Genomic DNA, 13,553 nt, shown 5'->3' on the forward strand with positions numbered 1-13,553 from the left:
CTTTCAGCTCCCAGGAGATTTCAAGCTGGAATCTCATCTTAGAGATAGGAAACTGGGGCCGCCTAGGAAAAGCAAGGGTGTTGCTTGTTTCCAGGCACCTCCTAGATCAGGCTTCTGGGATCACATCCTGTACTGGCTCCCTTTCAGATGATGCTCAGTGGCAATGTGGGAGTAGGGTGGCATCATGTCACCCGGCCTGGTGTGTGATCTGTCTGTAGGTGTTCTTTCTCCCACATTCTCCCTCTCTCTTCCTTTATTCATGACAGGCAGGGCAAGCGTGGGGAGAGGAGAACAGGATGGGTTTATGTGGAGGAGTCACTTCATTTAATGTGCCCCCATTCTTCATTTAAGGGTTTATTTCTGGATCACAGGGGGTGGGGACATATATCTGAAATTATTTAAATTGTATTGTAATCATCTCAAACTGAGATTAAATTGAGGCACTGAGAAGAGATAAGACCCCCCCCACACACACACACAGTCACACAGCACTTGATTTAGAATTAAAGGCCCTGACATTCAATGGAGAGCTTTATCAGTTATCCCAGTCCTACAAAGGATGGTCTCAGGTGAAGCTGGCTAGACTGATGCTCCTCTCATTAAAAATATGGCAAAAGTGTTCCAGAATCTGAGAGCACCTTTTTTTTTAATCTACCTTAACAAAATGTGCCTTAAATCCAGGATACTCAGAAATAAGAGGATAAGGATTGTTTGGGTAAGGAGAGAAGACCCACTCATATGCAGACATAAACAATAATGGAGAAAAAATAAATGTGAGAATCACCTGGTGTTTTATCAAAAATAAGTGCTACATAAATTCAAAGGATAAGATAGGTGTGCATCGTGGAATTCAGACTCTTTGTGGCTCCAAAGGACAAAATTGGCAACAGCTAGTGAAACTTACTGGAAACAAATTTTAGGCAATTAATGAATTGATTAATTGAAGAGCTTTTAAATGATCTAACCAGGTTTTGTTTTTAAGAATAGCTAATTGGGCCAGTGTCGTGGCATAAACCTTTGAGTCCAGCACTTGGGAGGCAGAGGCAAAGCAGATCTTTGTGAGGTAGTGGCCACTATGGTCTATAATAGAGAGTTCCAGGACAGCCAGAGATACATAATAAAGAAAACAAACAAACAAAAACAAAAATCGAAAAAAAAAAAAACAAAAGAAAGAAAAAGAAGTAAAACCTACATTCCAAAACCCCGTGTCTCAAATATAGTCGATGAAAGTAATATTCATTCTCTCCCCCTCCTTACGCCCCCCAACCCCCACACTGAGAATTCAGGCAACTGTTTTTATGCTTTCACAGGCACAACCCACATCCCTTTTTCTTTTTATACCGCTGAAGAGTGTGGCCACGAGAGGGCAGTAGGGGACGTTTGTCAGATACTTTGACGTGTTGAGTAAACTCAGTATGTTCAGTCTCCATCAGGGAATTTGAAGACCCTGAGACCTTGCAGGGGTATGGTTTGCACAGGTCCTCATAGGAAAACCGGAGCAGAGACTGCAGATACAGAGACTATTAGCCAAGGAATCAAGATCCGTGAGCGCACCGAAGCAACCAGGACTGAAAATTCTCTTTTCTGGGGTTATTAAAGTTATCTTAACCTTCTAGCCATTACCCTCCGCCTCCAGTATGAGTGGGCTCGCGGGTCTGGATAATGCAAACGCTCCTAATCCTCTGGTTCCCACTGCACCCACCCGAGTCAGGCCCAGCTCTATGTTCTCAGTGGAACAGGAAACCGGAGATGCAAAGCCAGGCTCCTCTTCAAAATGTAGAGATAATAATTATCAACAACTTCAAACCTCTTTTGGCAGCTCGCTGGATTTCTGGAATTTATAGGGTGGAGAAATTCTCTGTTCCGAAATCTGACACCCTATCTTAAGCCCACCAGCAATACAGGTTCCTCTGCACTCACCCCTAGCTCACAGGTGAAGAGAAGGGAAGGCTGTGCTCTGTGACAGGTGATGACACACGAGGGGATGGAGTGCTCTCTCATCACTCTGAGCCCCTCCTGAAGCCGAGCCAGCTAGCTCACCAGGCCCTGAGAGAGACCTGCTTCCCTAGACCCTGGTACCACCTTTCTGGTACCTTGACTATTGACCGTGTCTGCTGGTCCAAGCCGAGAGAGGAGAACGCCTGCAGAGCGGTAGCTCTGCCGGGTTCTCGGGTGGACAGGCTAGGGTATTCGTTCTGCGCGGGCGGGGCGCGTGGGCGGGGAGGGGGTTAACACGGCCTCTATGATAATGAGCTGAGCGGTAATATAGGAGGCCGGCTGAGGGCGCCGCCACCGGAGCCGAGCTGAGTCGCGCAGCGCGCAGCACTGTCCGCGCAGAGCCAAGCGGGGGCGGCGGGAGCAGCTGCCGGGATCCTTCAGCTGAAGACGAGCGATCAGATCTGGTGGACCCGTGAGCCGCGGAGCCGCGGGGAGCTTACGGGCCCGGTCGCAGACAGAGCTGGCAGCGGTTCCTGGAGGAAATAGGGCCGAGCGGGCCAGGAGCAGAAGGGAAGGAAGCGCAGGATCGCTGATGTCAGAGCAGCCCGGAAAGTCGTGCCGGAGAAACCTGAAGACACCCGGCTTTGAGCCGCCCCGGAGAGACCCTGCGGGACCCCACGCCCCTTCGCAACCGGGTCCCTGCGCGCAGGCGACCGGGACGAATACGCGAAGACCCAATCGGGGGCTACCCCAGGAATACAGGCAAGCAGCCGGCGCGGGCCGAGGATTTTAATGATCCTGGGTTCCATGTGGACCAGGCTGTTCCTGTGACTCGGGTCAGGCAGGACTGGGCGCACGCTGCCCTGGGCAATCGCCAGACGAGCGGACGAAGCGGGGACGCAGGGACAGACAGACAGCGCCGAGCTGGGTAAGCGGCGCCCTCCGCCCTTTCCCTGAGCGCGCTCCCGCGGCGGTTCCCCCAGCGCAGCCACCCCAGGTCCCCTTGGGGTCCCGGCCCCGGCCCCGGCTTGGTAGTGGCGGCGAGTCTCCGCGCGTGATCCGCCACTGTCCAGGCTTCCGGGCCATAGACTCCGGCGGCTCCGGTGGTTCCGGCGTTCCGTGGCGCGCTTGTAACGCGCACCTGCCGGCTGTCTGCAGCTCTAGGGAGCGCCTGGGAGGCGAGGTCGTCCCAGGGTTGGAGTCCAGAGAGGGCCTTAGTGGCACTTGAGAGATAGCCTGGGGTGACTATGGCCGGAGGCCGTTTTGGGGGCGTTCACCAGACAGTGTAGTCCCGGGTGGCCACTGACCGTTCCAGTGTTTCAGCAGACTGGGAATCGAATTGGGAAGACGGCATCCTTTGCGCGCGTTCCGGGAAGCTGTGAGAACGGTTTGAAAGCACTGTGGTTAAGTGTTTCTGTCCCCATCCCCCATGGCATAGTGCCCAGCTGGGGCCGGCCCCCTTGGTTTGAGCAACAGTGGTGCTGGTTGAAGTGGGAGTTTGTCCAGAGTCCAAGGGGCTCCTTAAAGCTCATTTCCTCCGTGAACTCTTTTTTGCCCTACCTCATGAAGTGATAGGATCTTAGAAAATTCCAGTTTCTCTTACTCATGACTAGTCTTCTTAAATGCTCATCTTGATCTATATGTCAAAAGCTGAAAATGTCATTCCTAGGTCCCTCAAAAATGTCCACCTGTTTAACATGACCCTTGCCCTAGGAGGAGCTACCTCTTCAAACAGCTCATGTAGAGACAGGCAGAAGAATAAGCTGGGGCAAACTTGGGAGAGGAGGTCAGTCACTACTGTCTGGAAAGGAGAGCCAGTAGTTGTCTAGAGCAAGAATGTTCAGCTCTGTGGAGAACCAAGATCGTAGACAGCTTAACTCATACGCACAACAGACAGAGGTAAATGGCTTTGGGGAGTGAGGCTACCAGATGTCTCTGAAGGCCCATCTGTGGAGAATTAGACATTTTGAGACACAACCATTCTTTCAGTGGACCAGGTCTGTACAGTTGAGTTTCAGAGTTGGACTACAGGCAATGCTGAGATGGCGGCTTTCAACAGACCTGGAGTCAGGTTCAGCTCTCTGCGATTCCACACAATAGCAGGCCTGTCATACTGAGTCTCTTTCCAGATCTTGAAACTTCATTCTTCCCTCTGGGCCAGCTCTGAATGTTGGGGCCTTCCAGTGAGAACCAGTCCCCAGAAGAGCTTAGCCCTGGCTGGAGGAATTCAGCTGTTCCTAATTGAAATGCACAACTTTCTGTGCAATCACCCTGGAAAACTCCTAGAGTTGCTAGCAGCCCTCCATCCTCTGACCTCCAGGCAGGAAGATAGAAGAATTCATTAACTTCTCTTCTCCCCACAGAGCATCATTGGAAGTAATTACCTGTGATCTCTGCTGGGTGGCCTAGGGGTGGAAAATTGAGAGAGGGCAGGGAACCAAGGAAACAGAGTGGAATCTGGCCCCATACCCCAGGAGGTTGCTTTTTTGTTTGTCTTCTACCTGACATCACCTCCTCTTAGTGCTAAGCCTCCACCCATCCCACAACTTGCCTCTACTGCCACTAGCTAGTATTATCTAAAGAACCTGCCTTTGTCACAGTTAATTCTGTCCAAAAACCTGTTGATAAAGGGGACTGTGAAGACTGACTGATCCCTCTGTTCCCATACTGTCCTCAGAAAATTTGCACTGGGATGGGGGTAAATAGTGTTGAAAAACAATTCAGAGAGCATGGCTTTTTGAGCCATGTACAGAGGAGACTCTGCTAAAGGCTTCAAGCCCTGAAGTGCCAACGACTTGGATGGTTCTCCCTGCTCAGGTACAGCCTGGCAAGGGAGTCTCAGCTGCACCCTTTTCATTGTTGTCAGGGCATGGGGACAAGGACCCTCACAGATTGGATCCAGGCGGGGGTGAAGAGCAGCGGACCTTTGGCTTAAGACTAAAGGAAGAACAGACAATAATATCATTTGACTATTGCTCAAGACCATGCCATCTCAAGGCTGCTGGTCCCTATCATAGCTGTCCTGAACATCTCTTCTGTCTCTATACTGTCAATGAAGGATTGCCCTCTAACATTCTTGAACAAGAGAAGCTGTAGATATGGTAGGTGATTAAGTTCAGCATCTGTTTTGCAGGAGTTGCGTGTTCCAAATAAGGTTGGGAAGCCTCAAAGAACAGCCTCTCTCTACTAGGGCCCCTCTCCTGCTTACCAACACTCCTGATTATTCAGCTAATCTTTATTTCATGGGCAAGGAGACACAGGAGCAGGAGGGGAAGCCAGTGACACGCTTAAATACACAGGACAGCAGCTGGCAGGAGCTTTAAGCTTGCCAGCACAAGCAATCCCAAAATATTTCTGATGCTGGAGTCATCACTGTTTATGGAGCCTTACGGTTTCTATTCCACCTTGCTTTCTATGATTGCCTCTAGAAGCTACAGGATTTGGTGTTGGGGAGGCAATTCCTATTTCCCGGCCCCCCTCCCCAGCTGTCTTCCTGCATTGCCACACAGCTGTCTCTGCACAGAGAGACTAGGGTACAATATACTTCTGTCCATCATGGCAAATGGAGAGAGGCAATCAGAGCCAACCCCCTCGCAACCCCATGCAGATCATAAAGAGATGGGAGCATTGTGTTACAGTCTGTTAGCCGGAATAATCCAAGACTGTAAGAGAATCCAAGAGAAGCAGGCTTTGAGGTGAAGTTTTTACAGCTAATATGTGTAGTACTCCAATACTACCTTTCTCCCATTGCTACCCCTTCCCCCCAGGGCTGTCAGTTATCAATTCATTCTATGTGAGTGTTCTGTTTCTCCCCACCACATATGCTCAGTTCAAACAATGATGAATGGAACTGATTCCCTTATGGGAAACAGTTTTTTCACTTAGTTACAAAGATTTCATGCCTGATTAGAGCAAATGAGGGGTGGGTGTGCCATCCTGTGCTTTTTTTTGGTCATTTCTAAAGGTGAACCCCCTGTGGAGACAAAAAGAAAGGCAGTTCCTCTGGGGTCAAACAGCTGGTCCCATCCTGCCTGTTGGCTGGTCTGAAGGGGCCACCCCCTCTCCTCTGCTCAGCCCCCAAAGTTCTTTGGGCTCTACTGCCTAGCGTGTGGGCATATGGAACCTCTATACAACCCATTGCTCAGTCTTAAGTTGGAGGGCAGGAATAGAAGTGAGAATAGTTTTGTTGGGGGTAAATAAGGTCCCTATGGAATTCTAGTATAAGATGAGAAAGGGAAGGGAGGTTGACAAGAAAGGCTTACAACTGAGCTCTTCCAGAAAGCCTCCTGCTCCAGCAGCTGGTTAATCATTATCCTGACTTTGTCTGACTTAGTCTCTCATCTGGGTGGCAGGATATCTCTGGGAACCCTGAGAACCAGCAGGTGTTCTCCAGCAGCCCTCTCTTCTAGCAGAGTGGTTGGTGTTATCACTCCCTGCTGTCTTCCTGTAGCCGCTGGCATAGTACCTGATCCATTCACTCTCCCTCTTCTTCTCCAAGCATCCCCTCCATTACCTGTCCTTTTGCCCAGGCTTTGCCAACTGCTTACATGACAGGGCACAGTCAGAGGCTGAGGAGAAGACAAGGTCTGGGAGAATGGAGAGGGCTGACTTCACATAGGACTCCAAGCAGTTTGAGTACAAATTGCTTTGGGAGTATAGATCAACCCATTAGACCAGAGTTTGTTTGGAAATGGGGTAGCAGGGGATGAAGGAGGGAGTTTGAACATAGCCTGCTGTTCTTCCTCCTGGCAGACTGGTTCACGAAAGATTCTGAATGCCTCTAGCCTGTGGTCCCGTTTTAGATATCTGGCGTGAGACCACTTGACAGGAGGTCCTCCTAAAGCACTTGGCTCATCAGAGCTGCCTTGCTGAAATCCACAGAAAAGCAGGTAGAGATAGAGTGTGCAGCTCCAGACACAGGCATGAAGGCACACTTGCAGTAATAGAAATCGGGATGTAGACAAGGTCTCAGATAAACAGAGCGACAAGCAGGAGACAGGGGGAAGATAGAGATGGAGACTGACTGAGATACAAGGGCCAGAGACTGAGCCCCAGGCATAGGCTCCTCCAGTGAGCTCAGAGCCTGAGGCTCTGGGATGCGGGAAGCCAAAGTAGCAGGTTTTCTCCACTAGAGGGGACTCTTCAAAACCACAGGTTCTGCATTACTGGCTTTTGTGCTTTTTATTTTATTTTATTTTATTTTGGGGGAGGAGTAGGGGGGCTCATATATTGGAAACTCAATTGCAATGGCAAAGGGCAAAGCTGGAACTTTTCACCCCTGTTTGGCACAGAAGGATGGGATCAGGGGAGAGAAGGTCCCCGGGAGTAAGGGTCAGCTTCATTATAAAGTGTTCACTAGGCTTACAGGGGAGGCTAGTGTCATCATAAGATATGTGTAGGAGTGTACATGTATGTATCGTGTGTGTGTGCGTGTGTGCGTGTGTGTGTGTGTGTGCGTGTGTGTCTGTGTGTATGCATATATGTGTGTGTGTTCGTGTGTGCATGTGTGTATGTGTGTGTGTCCGTGTGTGTGTGTGTGTGTGTGTGCGTAACCGTGTGTGTGTGTGTGCGTGTGTGTGTGTGTGTGTGTGTGTGTGCGTGTAGTGAGGTCAGCCCCTACAGGGCCCTACAGGACTTGACTGGATATAGGACGGAGGTGAGAGAAGGTTAACCCACACAGCTCATGTCTGGGTGGCTAGGGAAAGGGATGTTATGCTCAAGTCAGCAGGCAATTCAGTCCTGGATGTCTCATCAAGAGATTCTTGCCTTTTTATACTAGCAAGTAAAATTTTGGCCCATCCCCAAGTCCCTGTCACAGACCTTCTCTTCTTCTCACTCCCTAATGTGTATTTCCAGCCAGTCTCTGCAGTGGCAACATTGCTCTGAGGGAGACTTTTTTTCAAAAAGACCTTTCAGGAACTAAACGTATGTCAGCATTGTATCGCTGACTTAATCTTTGTCTTCATATTCTCCCTGGGAGCCTGTCTCTGAATTCTAATTCCCCCTTTCATTTCGACAGAGGACAATATTGAGAGAGGACACGCACAGAGTGCAGAGGCTTCTCTCATCCACAGAGATAATAACTGTCCAATGGTGGATGGAAAAATATTGGGGATGGGCAGGGAATCAGAGATCAGAGTCCTTCTAGTTCTGATACCATCCCCTGATATTTAATCTCAGCTTCCCTCTGGCTCCAACTTACCTAGGGTCAAGAGTGGAGCAGAGGGAGGACACAGGGAAAGAAAGTAGCAAACAAGATAAATGTGTCCTGTTATGAAAGTTTAATCCTGCTTTGCTTGCCTGAAATTACTTTCAGGATGAGAGAAAAGGCAGTAAGTTCAACCTGTCTTTCAGAAGCAGGGTGGGGAGGGGCCCTGGGGCACAGACTGAATATGTGGTAAGGTAAATGACTCTCTTCCCTCTATGACCCCCAACATGCATGTGTGTGCGCGCGCGCGCACACACACACACACACACACACACACACGCACACACACACACACACACCCCTACCTCTCAGAGGCTTCCAGGGGCTTCTGGAAGATCCATGTCTTCTCCACCCTCTGTGAAAACTCAGACTCACAGACTTTCTCTGGTATGTTTCAGCAACCTACCTTGCAGCTTTGGTTTCTCCTTTGGGTGTTAAGAGATTACTTGAGTAGTTGAGCTACTGTTTCTGCCCCTTAGGGTAAGCCACACAGACACTGAAAGCAGGAATCGGAATCCCTTCAGGTTTAAATAGATGGAGGTCAATCACTTGTGTACTGCCAAAAATGTGGTAACTCATAGTCTGAGGATAGAAGAGCAAAAGCTTCGGCCTCCAAGGAACCACAACCACAGCAACATCTGGAGCTGTGGGAGAGAACTACTGAAGCCAAAACCCCCCAGGCACCAGTCAGAGAAGGCAGGGTGGGGTTAGCCATGACTAGCTTTCTCTTCCTCTGAAGGGAAAAAGGGTGTTGCTCAGAGCTCGTAACCTGTGTCGTTCAGTACGAGTTAGATTTCTGGGAGAAACTGGTTTGTGCCTGAGAAATCCAGGGTCCTGTTAGTAGGAGCCATTTAATTCTACCTCCCTACCCTCTGCCCCTCCCCATGGGTTTAGGCAGCACTGGAGTTGTTTCCTCCAGCACCTTTTCCCACCGCAAAGTCTGGAGAGGTTTTCTTGCTGCATTCTTCCCCAATATCCCAGAACTGGCAGTGTGGACACTAGTGTGGTTCAATAGAAAATGTCACAGCTTGTCCCTATTTCCGTCTGAGTGTCTTGAGTGAATCCTGTGTGAGGTGAAGGCCAGGGAAGGCTAGCAGAGGAAAGTTAAAAGGAAGCAGATGTCAACTCGTTTGGGGAAATAGATCTCTCCCTGAACCTGAGGTTGGAGGGCTTTGTACTAGTGTGTCCCAGACTAGGAATAAATCTGGGCATCAAGAGGACCGAGAAGCCCTTACAGTTATTCCCTGGAACATCTATTTGGGTATGTGAATGGGCTTTCATGAAGAATGGCCCACTAATCTATTCATTGTGAAGAACCTCTGGTGTTTAGGCCTTGGACTGTAGCTGGCAACTTCGCCTCTCAAGTGTCAACCTAGACAGCTACTCTGCTGTGGCAGAGTGAGGCTGACCACACTCTGCGTGGCTCACTTAGACTGAGTAAGAGCACTCCAGGGACAGCTCAGACTGCTCAGGAAGCCACCATGACAACTTTTCTGTAAGCATACCAGGCACATGACCTTTCTAAGCAGGAGCCAGGCTAAGAGAGGGGTAGGTTCAGGAAGGGAGGGTAAAGAGCTCTGCTTCCCTGTGGAGACTGAGGACCAGCAGGCTAGCAAAGTGGCAAGGGGATGTTGCAGCTTTGAAGTTGTTTCCTGCTTCTAAAAGTGAAAGGTCTCTACTGAGCTGAATAAATATTACACTGGCCTCTGACCTCCCACCTTCCCTGCTAGTCCCCCATTCCCACTTCCCCCCTTCACCCTCTTCAAGAGGAACAAAAATACCTGAGGGAGAAGAGCCTACTTTCTGAACTCCCTGGAAGACCAGTTCTCATTAGAACTCAGACCCCTTGGCCATCCAGAGCCAGCAGAGCCCCACTCTGGGTCCCCACTTTAAGTGTAAGTGCTAGTGTTTCTGAGGGTGTCTGCAGACTTAGAGTCGGATGGATGACTCCCAGCCTCAACCTGCCTAGAGCTTCCCAACTTACCCTTTGCTGTAAGTGACAGAAACCTGTAGCACCAGAACTTCTGTAAGGTACCCCCAGATTCTGTAAACACTCCCAGATTTATCCAAAAGAATGAAGTTCTTATCTGAGTACCCAGGCATCAATCCCTCCAGGTTTTCAACTCAAGGACTTAAAGAGTAATATGAACCACATGTGTAGCTGGGATCAGGAAGCCTCGCACAGAGGGTGTGAGACCTACTAAGAGCCAGACAGATGGCCAGGAAGAATGTGGTGCCACACAGGCTCCTGCCACATAAGAACAAAGGAGGAACAAAGGGTTTCCCTTCACACTTTCTGCACCCTTCCTGAGGGCTTCTCACCTGTTGACTGCTCCATACCTCCATTTGCTCCCTGGTAGCAGGAGGGAGAGGAGCGCATGCCTGACACCCCAATGGGCTGATTACTTCCTCCTACCTAGTACCTTTGTCTCTGTTTGTGTGGTAGGGTTTGTTTATTTGTTTGGTTTTTTGTGATGTTCAGGAGCTTTCATTTGTCTGTGCTTCTGGAGCTAGGCAGAAGATGTGTTAAGGGAGTTCTGCCAACTGGAAAAGTTATTCTAAAATCTAGAGCAGAATAAAACCAGGGATGTTCTCAATTTATTCACACCCCCCCCCATAATCTCTCTATATTTATTTAGAATTTTCTAAAAAGGCAAGCGCGTACTTAAAGAAAATGTATGCTTAGAGTATAAAGAGCCAGATACTCCTGGAGTCTGGAAAGAGGAAAAACCCATGGTAGTCCTGTCACCGAGGCCACTGGCATTGTTTATGGCTGGCATTTAAATATTAGAGTTGAGATTTGAATCCTGACTTTGCTGTGTTTGGGTTTTTTAAATACCTTCTACTCTTAAGAGTAGAGAAGGACATGGTCTTAGAGAGAATCGGTTGGCGTTGTTCTGAGAGTCACCCTCTAGAAAAAGGAGGGCAGATCCCTGGGTTCAGATGCCTGGCTGCAGTTAGGAGGTGCTGTCCCACATAGAAAAGGCCGTGCACAGGACAAACGCAGTAGGAAGAGTGTCGGCAGGCCCAGGAGGGCCCAAAGGCTTGGGTCCAATCCTTGACCTTTGCCAATCATTGGTCATGCCATGCAACCCAGCTGGGGGAAAGCATCAGCTGTCATCTCTTAGACCCATACACTGTCCCCTGGCCAAGCTGGAAGAGGGCCTCGTTCTTTGTGGAGTATAGAACGTGGGAATGTGATACTGAAAAGATATCCCTACATGCTTGACAGTACTCTCCAAAAGCCTGCTTGAGAAAATGGAGACAGGCAGGACATGATGCCTCGATTCTCTTTACTAAACATGAGTTACAAAATGAACAGGCGTGATGTGTAGAGCACTTGGGAAGTATGCCTGAGTATTTGAAAATAGTTTTAACCCAAGCTCAAATAATAGCTAAGAAACCTAAGCCCAAGCTGAGTGGTAGAATGTCCTGCATCACACAGCAAGTCATCAGTCACCACACCGTACTCCAGTTGTTCCTGCCCACTAGCCCTGCCTACTTTACCACATCTCTCCCCAGCCTGTTGCTACCATCCTTTACCCATCCTCCTCTCTCTATTCCTGGGTTTGGCTAGACACACAGCTCATGATGAGGCAGTATCCTCGGGAGAACTCACCATGCCTCTTTTCTGCCCATCTGCTGGCCTTTAGCACACATCCACAGTTCCTACTGGCACTGAGCAGTGTGGGGAGAAAGACTCCCCCCTCTTTTCAATAGCTCCAACCAGCTTTCCTCCATCCATCTCCAGTCTTGCTATTTGCACAGTCAATGGCTCTGGCAAGGCCAGGCGGCCTTTCCCTCCTGAGAGGCACTGTGGGCACTGTTTGTGTTTCGGTCTCTATAGACTCAGCATTCACAACTTGAAGAGGCTGAGACAATGACCCCAGCAGCTGCCTGCAGACTGCTGGCTGGGAGGCACAGACCAAGAGCTCTGACTCTCAGGGATCTGCCTGCAGAGGGGCAAGAGGCAGGGAGTGTCAGGCCACCAGGGTTATGCCCTTTGCACCTGTGGGCTTTCCCAGGCAGCTGTGCCTGGCCTTGAAGGATGTGGATGGATGGGGAGGGGGGGAAATAATCTAGAGGACTGGTTCAGATCTCTAATTTCTGCTACACACCCTCTACATTGTTGTCACAGTGCTCCCCAAGCTACACTGTGAAGCCTTGGGGGTAGAGGGTTAAGGGAAGTGAAAGGCATGACTGCTAGGTTGCACACTGGAGGGATCAAAACACTGACCCAGAAAGGAGTGAAAACTTATTCAGGGGTCTGTCCAGATAGGAGAAATATGCTTTACTTGCAAGGAGTTTGAACATGGTTTGGTTACTGGCTAATTCAGTTTGATTGAACGAATGTTTATAGAATATGTGCCATAGGCTGAGCATGACTCACCTTTTTGGCTCTTGAAGATCTGACAGTGGGGTAGAAGAGAGCATGAGCACATAATCATTATATATAGTATGGAAAAATAGAAGAGAGGCAGGAACCAGAGCTATCCAACTCAGGCAGAGGCTACCCATAGAGGACATGATCTACATCATTTGGAGAAATAAGCAATAGTTCAAAGATAACCAGGTCTCCAGTAATGAGTTGGTTTTTATAGATTAAAAAATTAAACAGGTAATAATAAGTAGACTGTTTGGGAAATGTTTCTGAATATTTGAAAGGTGGGTCAGAAAGGGAAACTAGCTGATTGCTGAGTTCTCTACCCACTTCTGGCCCTGCAAGCTGGAGTTCCTTGCTTTGCTTTTCAGCAAATTCACCGAAGGAAGGACTGTAGAGGAGAACAGGGTAGTTTCAGGTCTAAAGAAATGACCCATAGCTACTAATCATAATTCCTAAGTCAGTAGAATTAGTACTCACAATGTTGTTACCATAGCTGGCCTCAGAGCAGGGTCTAGGAAGGCTGGGCTGGGATTAACCCTGGTTTCCCCTAGAGCCAGAGTGCTACTAATCATGTTAAAATTAGCACTCTCTTTACATGCAGGGGCAGAGCTGCTGAACTGAGGTTTGGTCAATTCTCTGCTAGCACAGCTCTAACTTCTAATCATTGTCATAAACAGGACTGAAGCAGCTGCTCACTCCAGTCTATTATCAGCTTGGTTGGAGACAGAGAAATTTAAATGACAGTAAGATGCTTAGCAAAAAAAAAAAAAAAAAAGTCAGTGTTAAAAATAAAGAAAACAAGACAGTTTGTTTCATTGAAATAGAAGAGTTATTAAACAGCCCTGAATTAATCAGTGATCTGCCATGTCTGGGGATAGAAGAACAGGAGGTGGGGCTGGGAAAGAAGCCCCAGGGCAGTAGGCAGGAGTTGCTGCAGTTTACCTTGGCTGCAGAAACATGGTGGTCTTCAGAAGGTAGCTGGCAGCAGGTTTCCTGCCCACAGGGACGGTCAGGCTGAGGAGG

The 13,553-nt window shown here is 49.1% G+C and overlaps 1 protein-coding gene across 1 annotated transcript in view; it reads left to right on the forward strand.

Annotated features, from left to right (window-relative positions):
• The first annotated feature begins 2,282 nt into the window (after positions 1-2,282).
• Plxna2 (plexin A2) overlaps positions 2,283-13,553 on the forward strand; it is a 195,455-nt gene continuing 184,184 nt past the window's right edge. The window contains exon 1 of the mRNA XM_032914630.1: positions 2,283-2,866. The gene's annotated coding sequence lies outside the window, so the exon portion shown is untranslated. The remainder of the gene's footprint in view (positions 2,867-13,553) is intronic.

Source organism: Rattus rattus, chromosome 10, assembly GCF_011064425.1.
Source record: "Rattus rattus isolate New Zealand chromosome 10, Rrattus_CSIRO_v1, whole genome shotgun sequence".
NCBI lineage: Eukaryota > Metazoa > Chordata > Mammalia > Rodentia > Muridae > Rattus > Rattus rattus.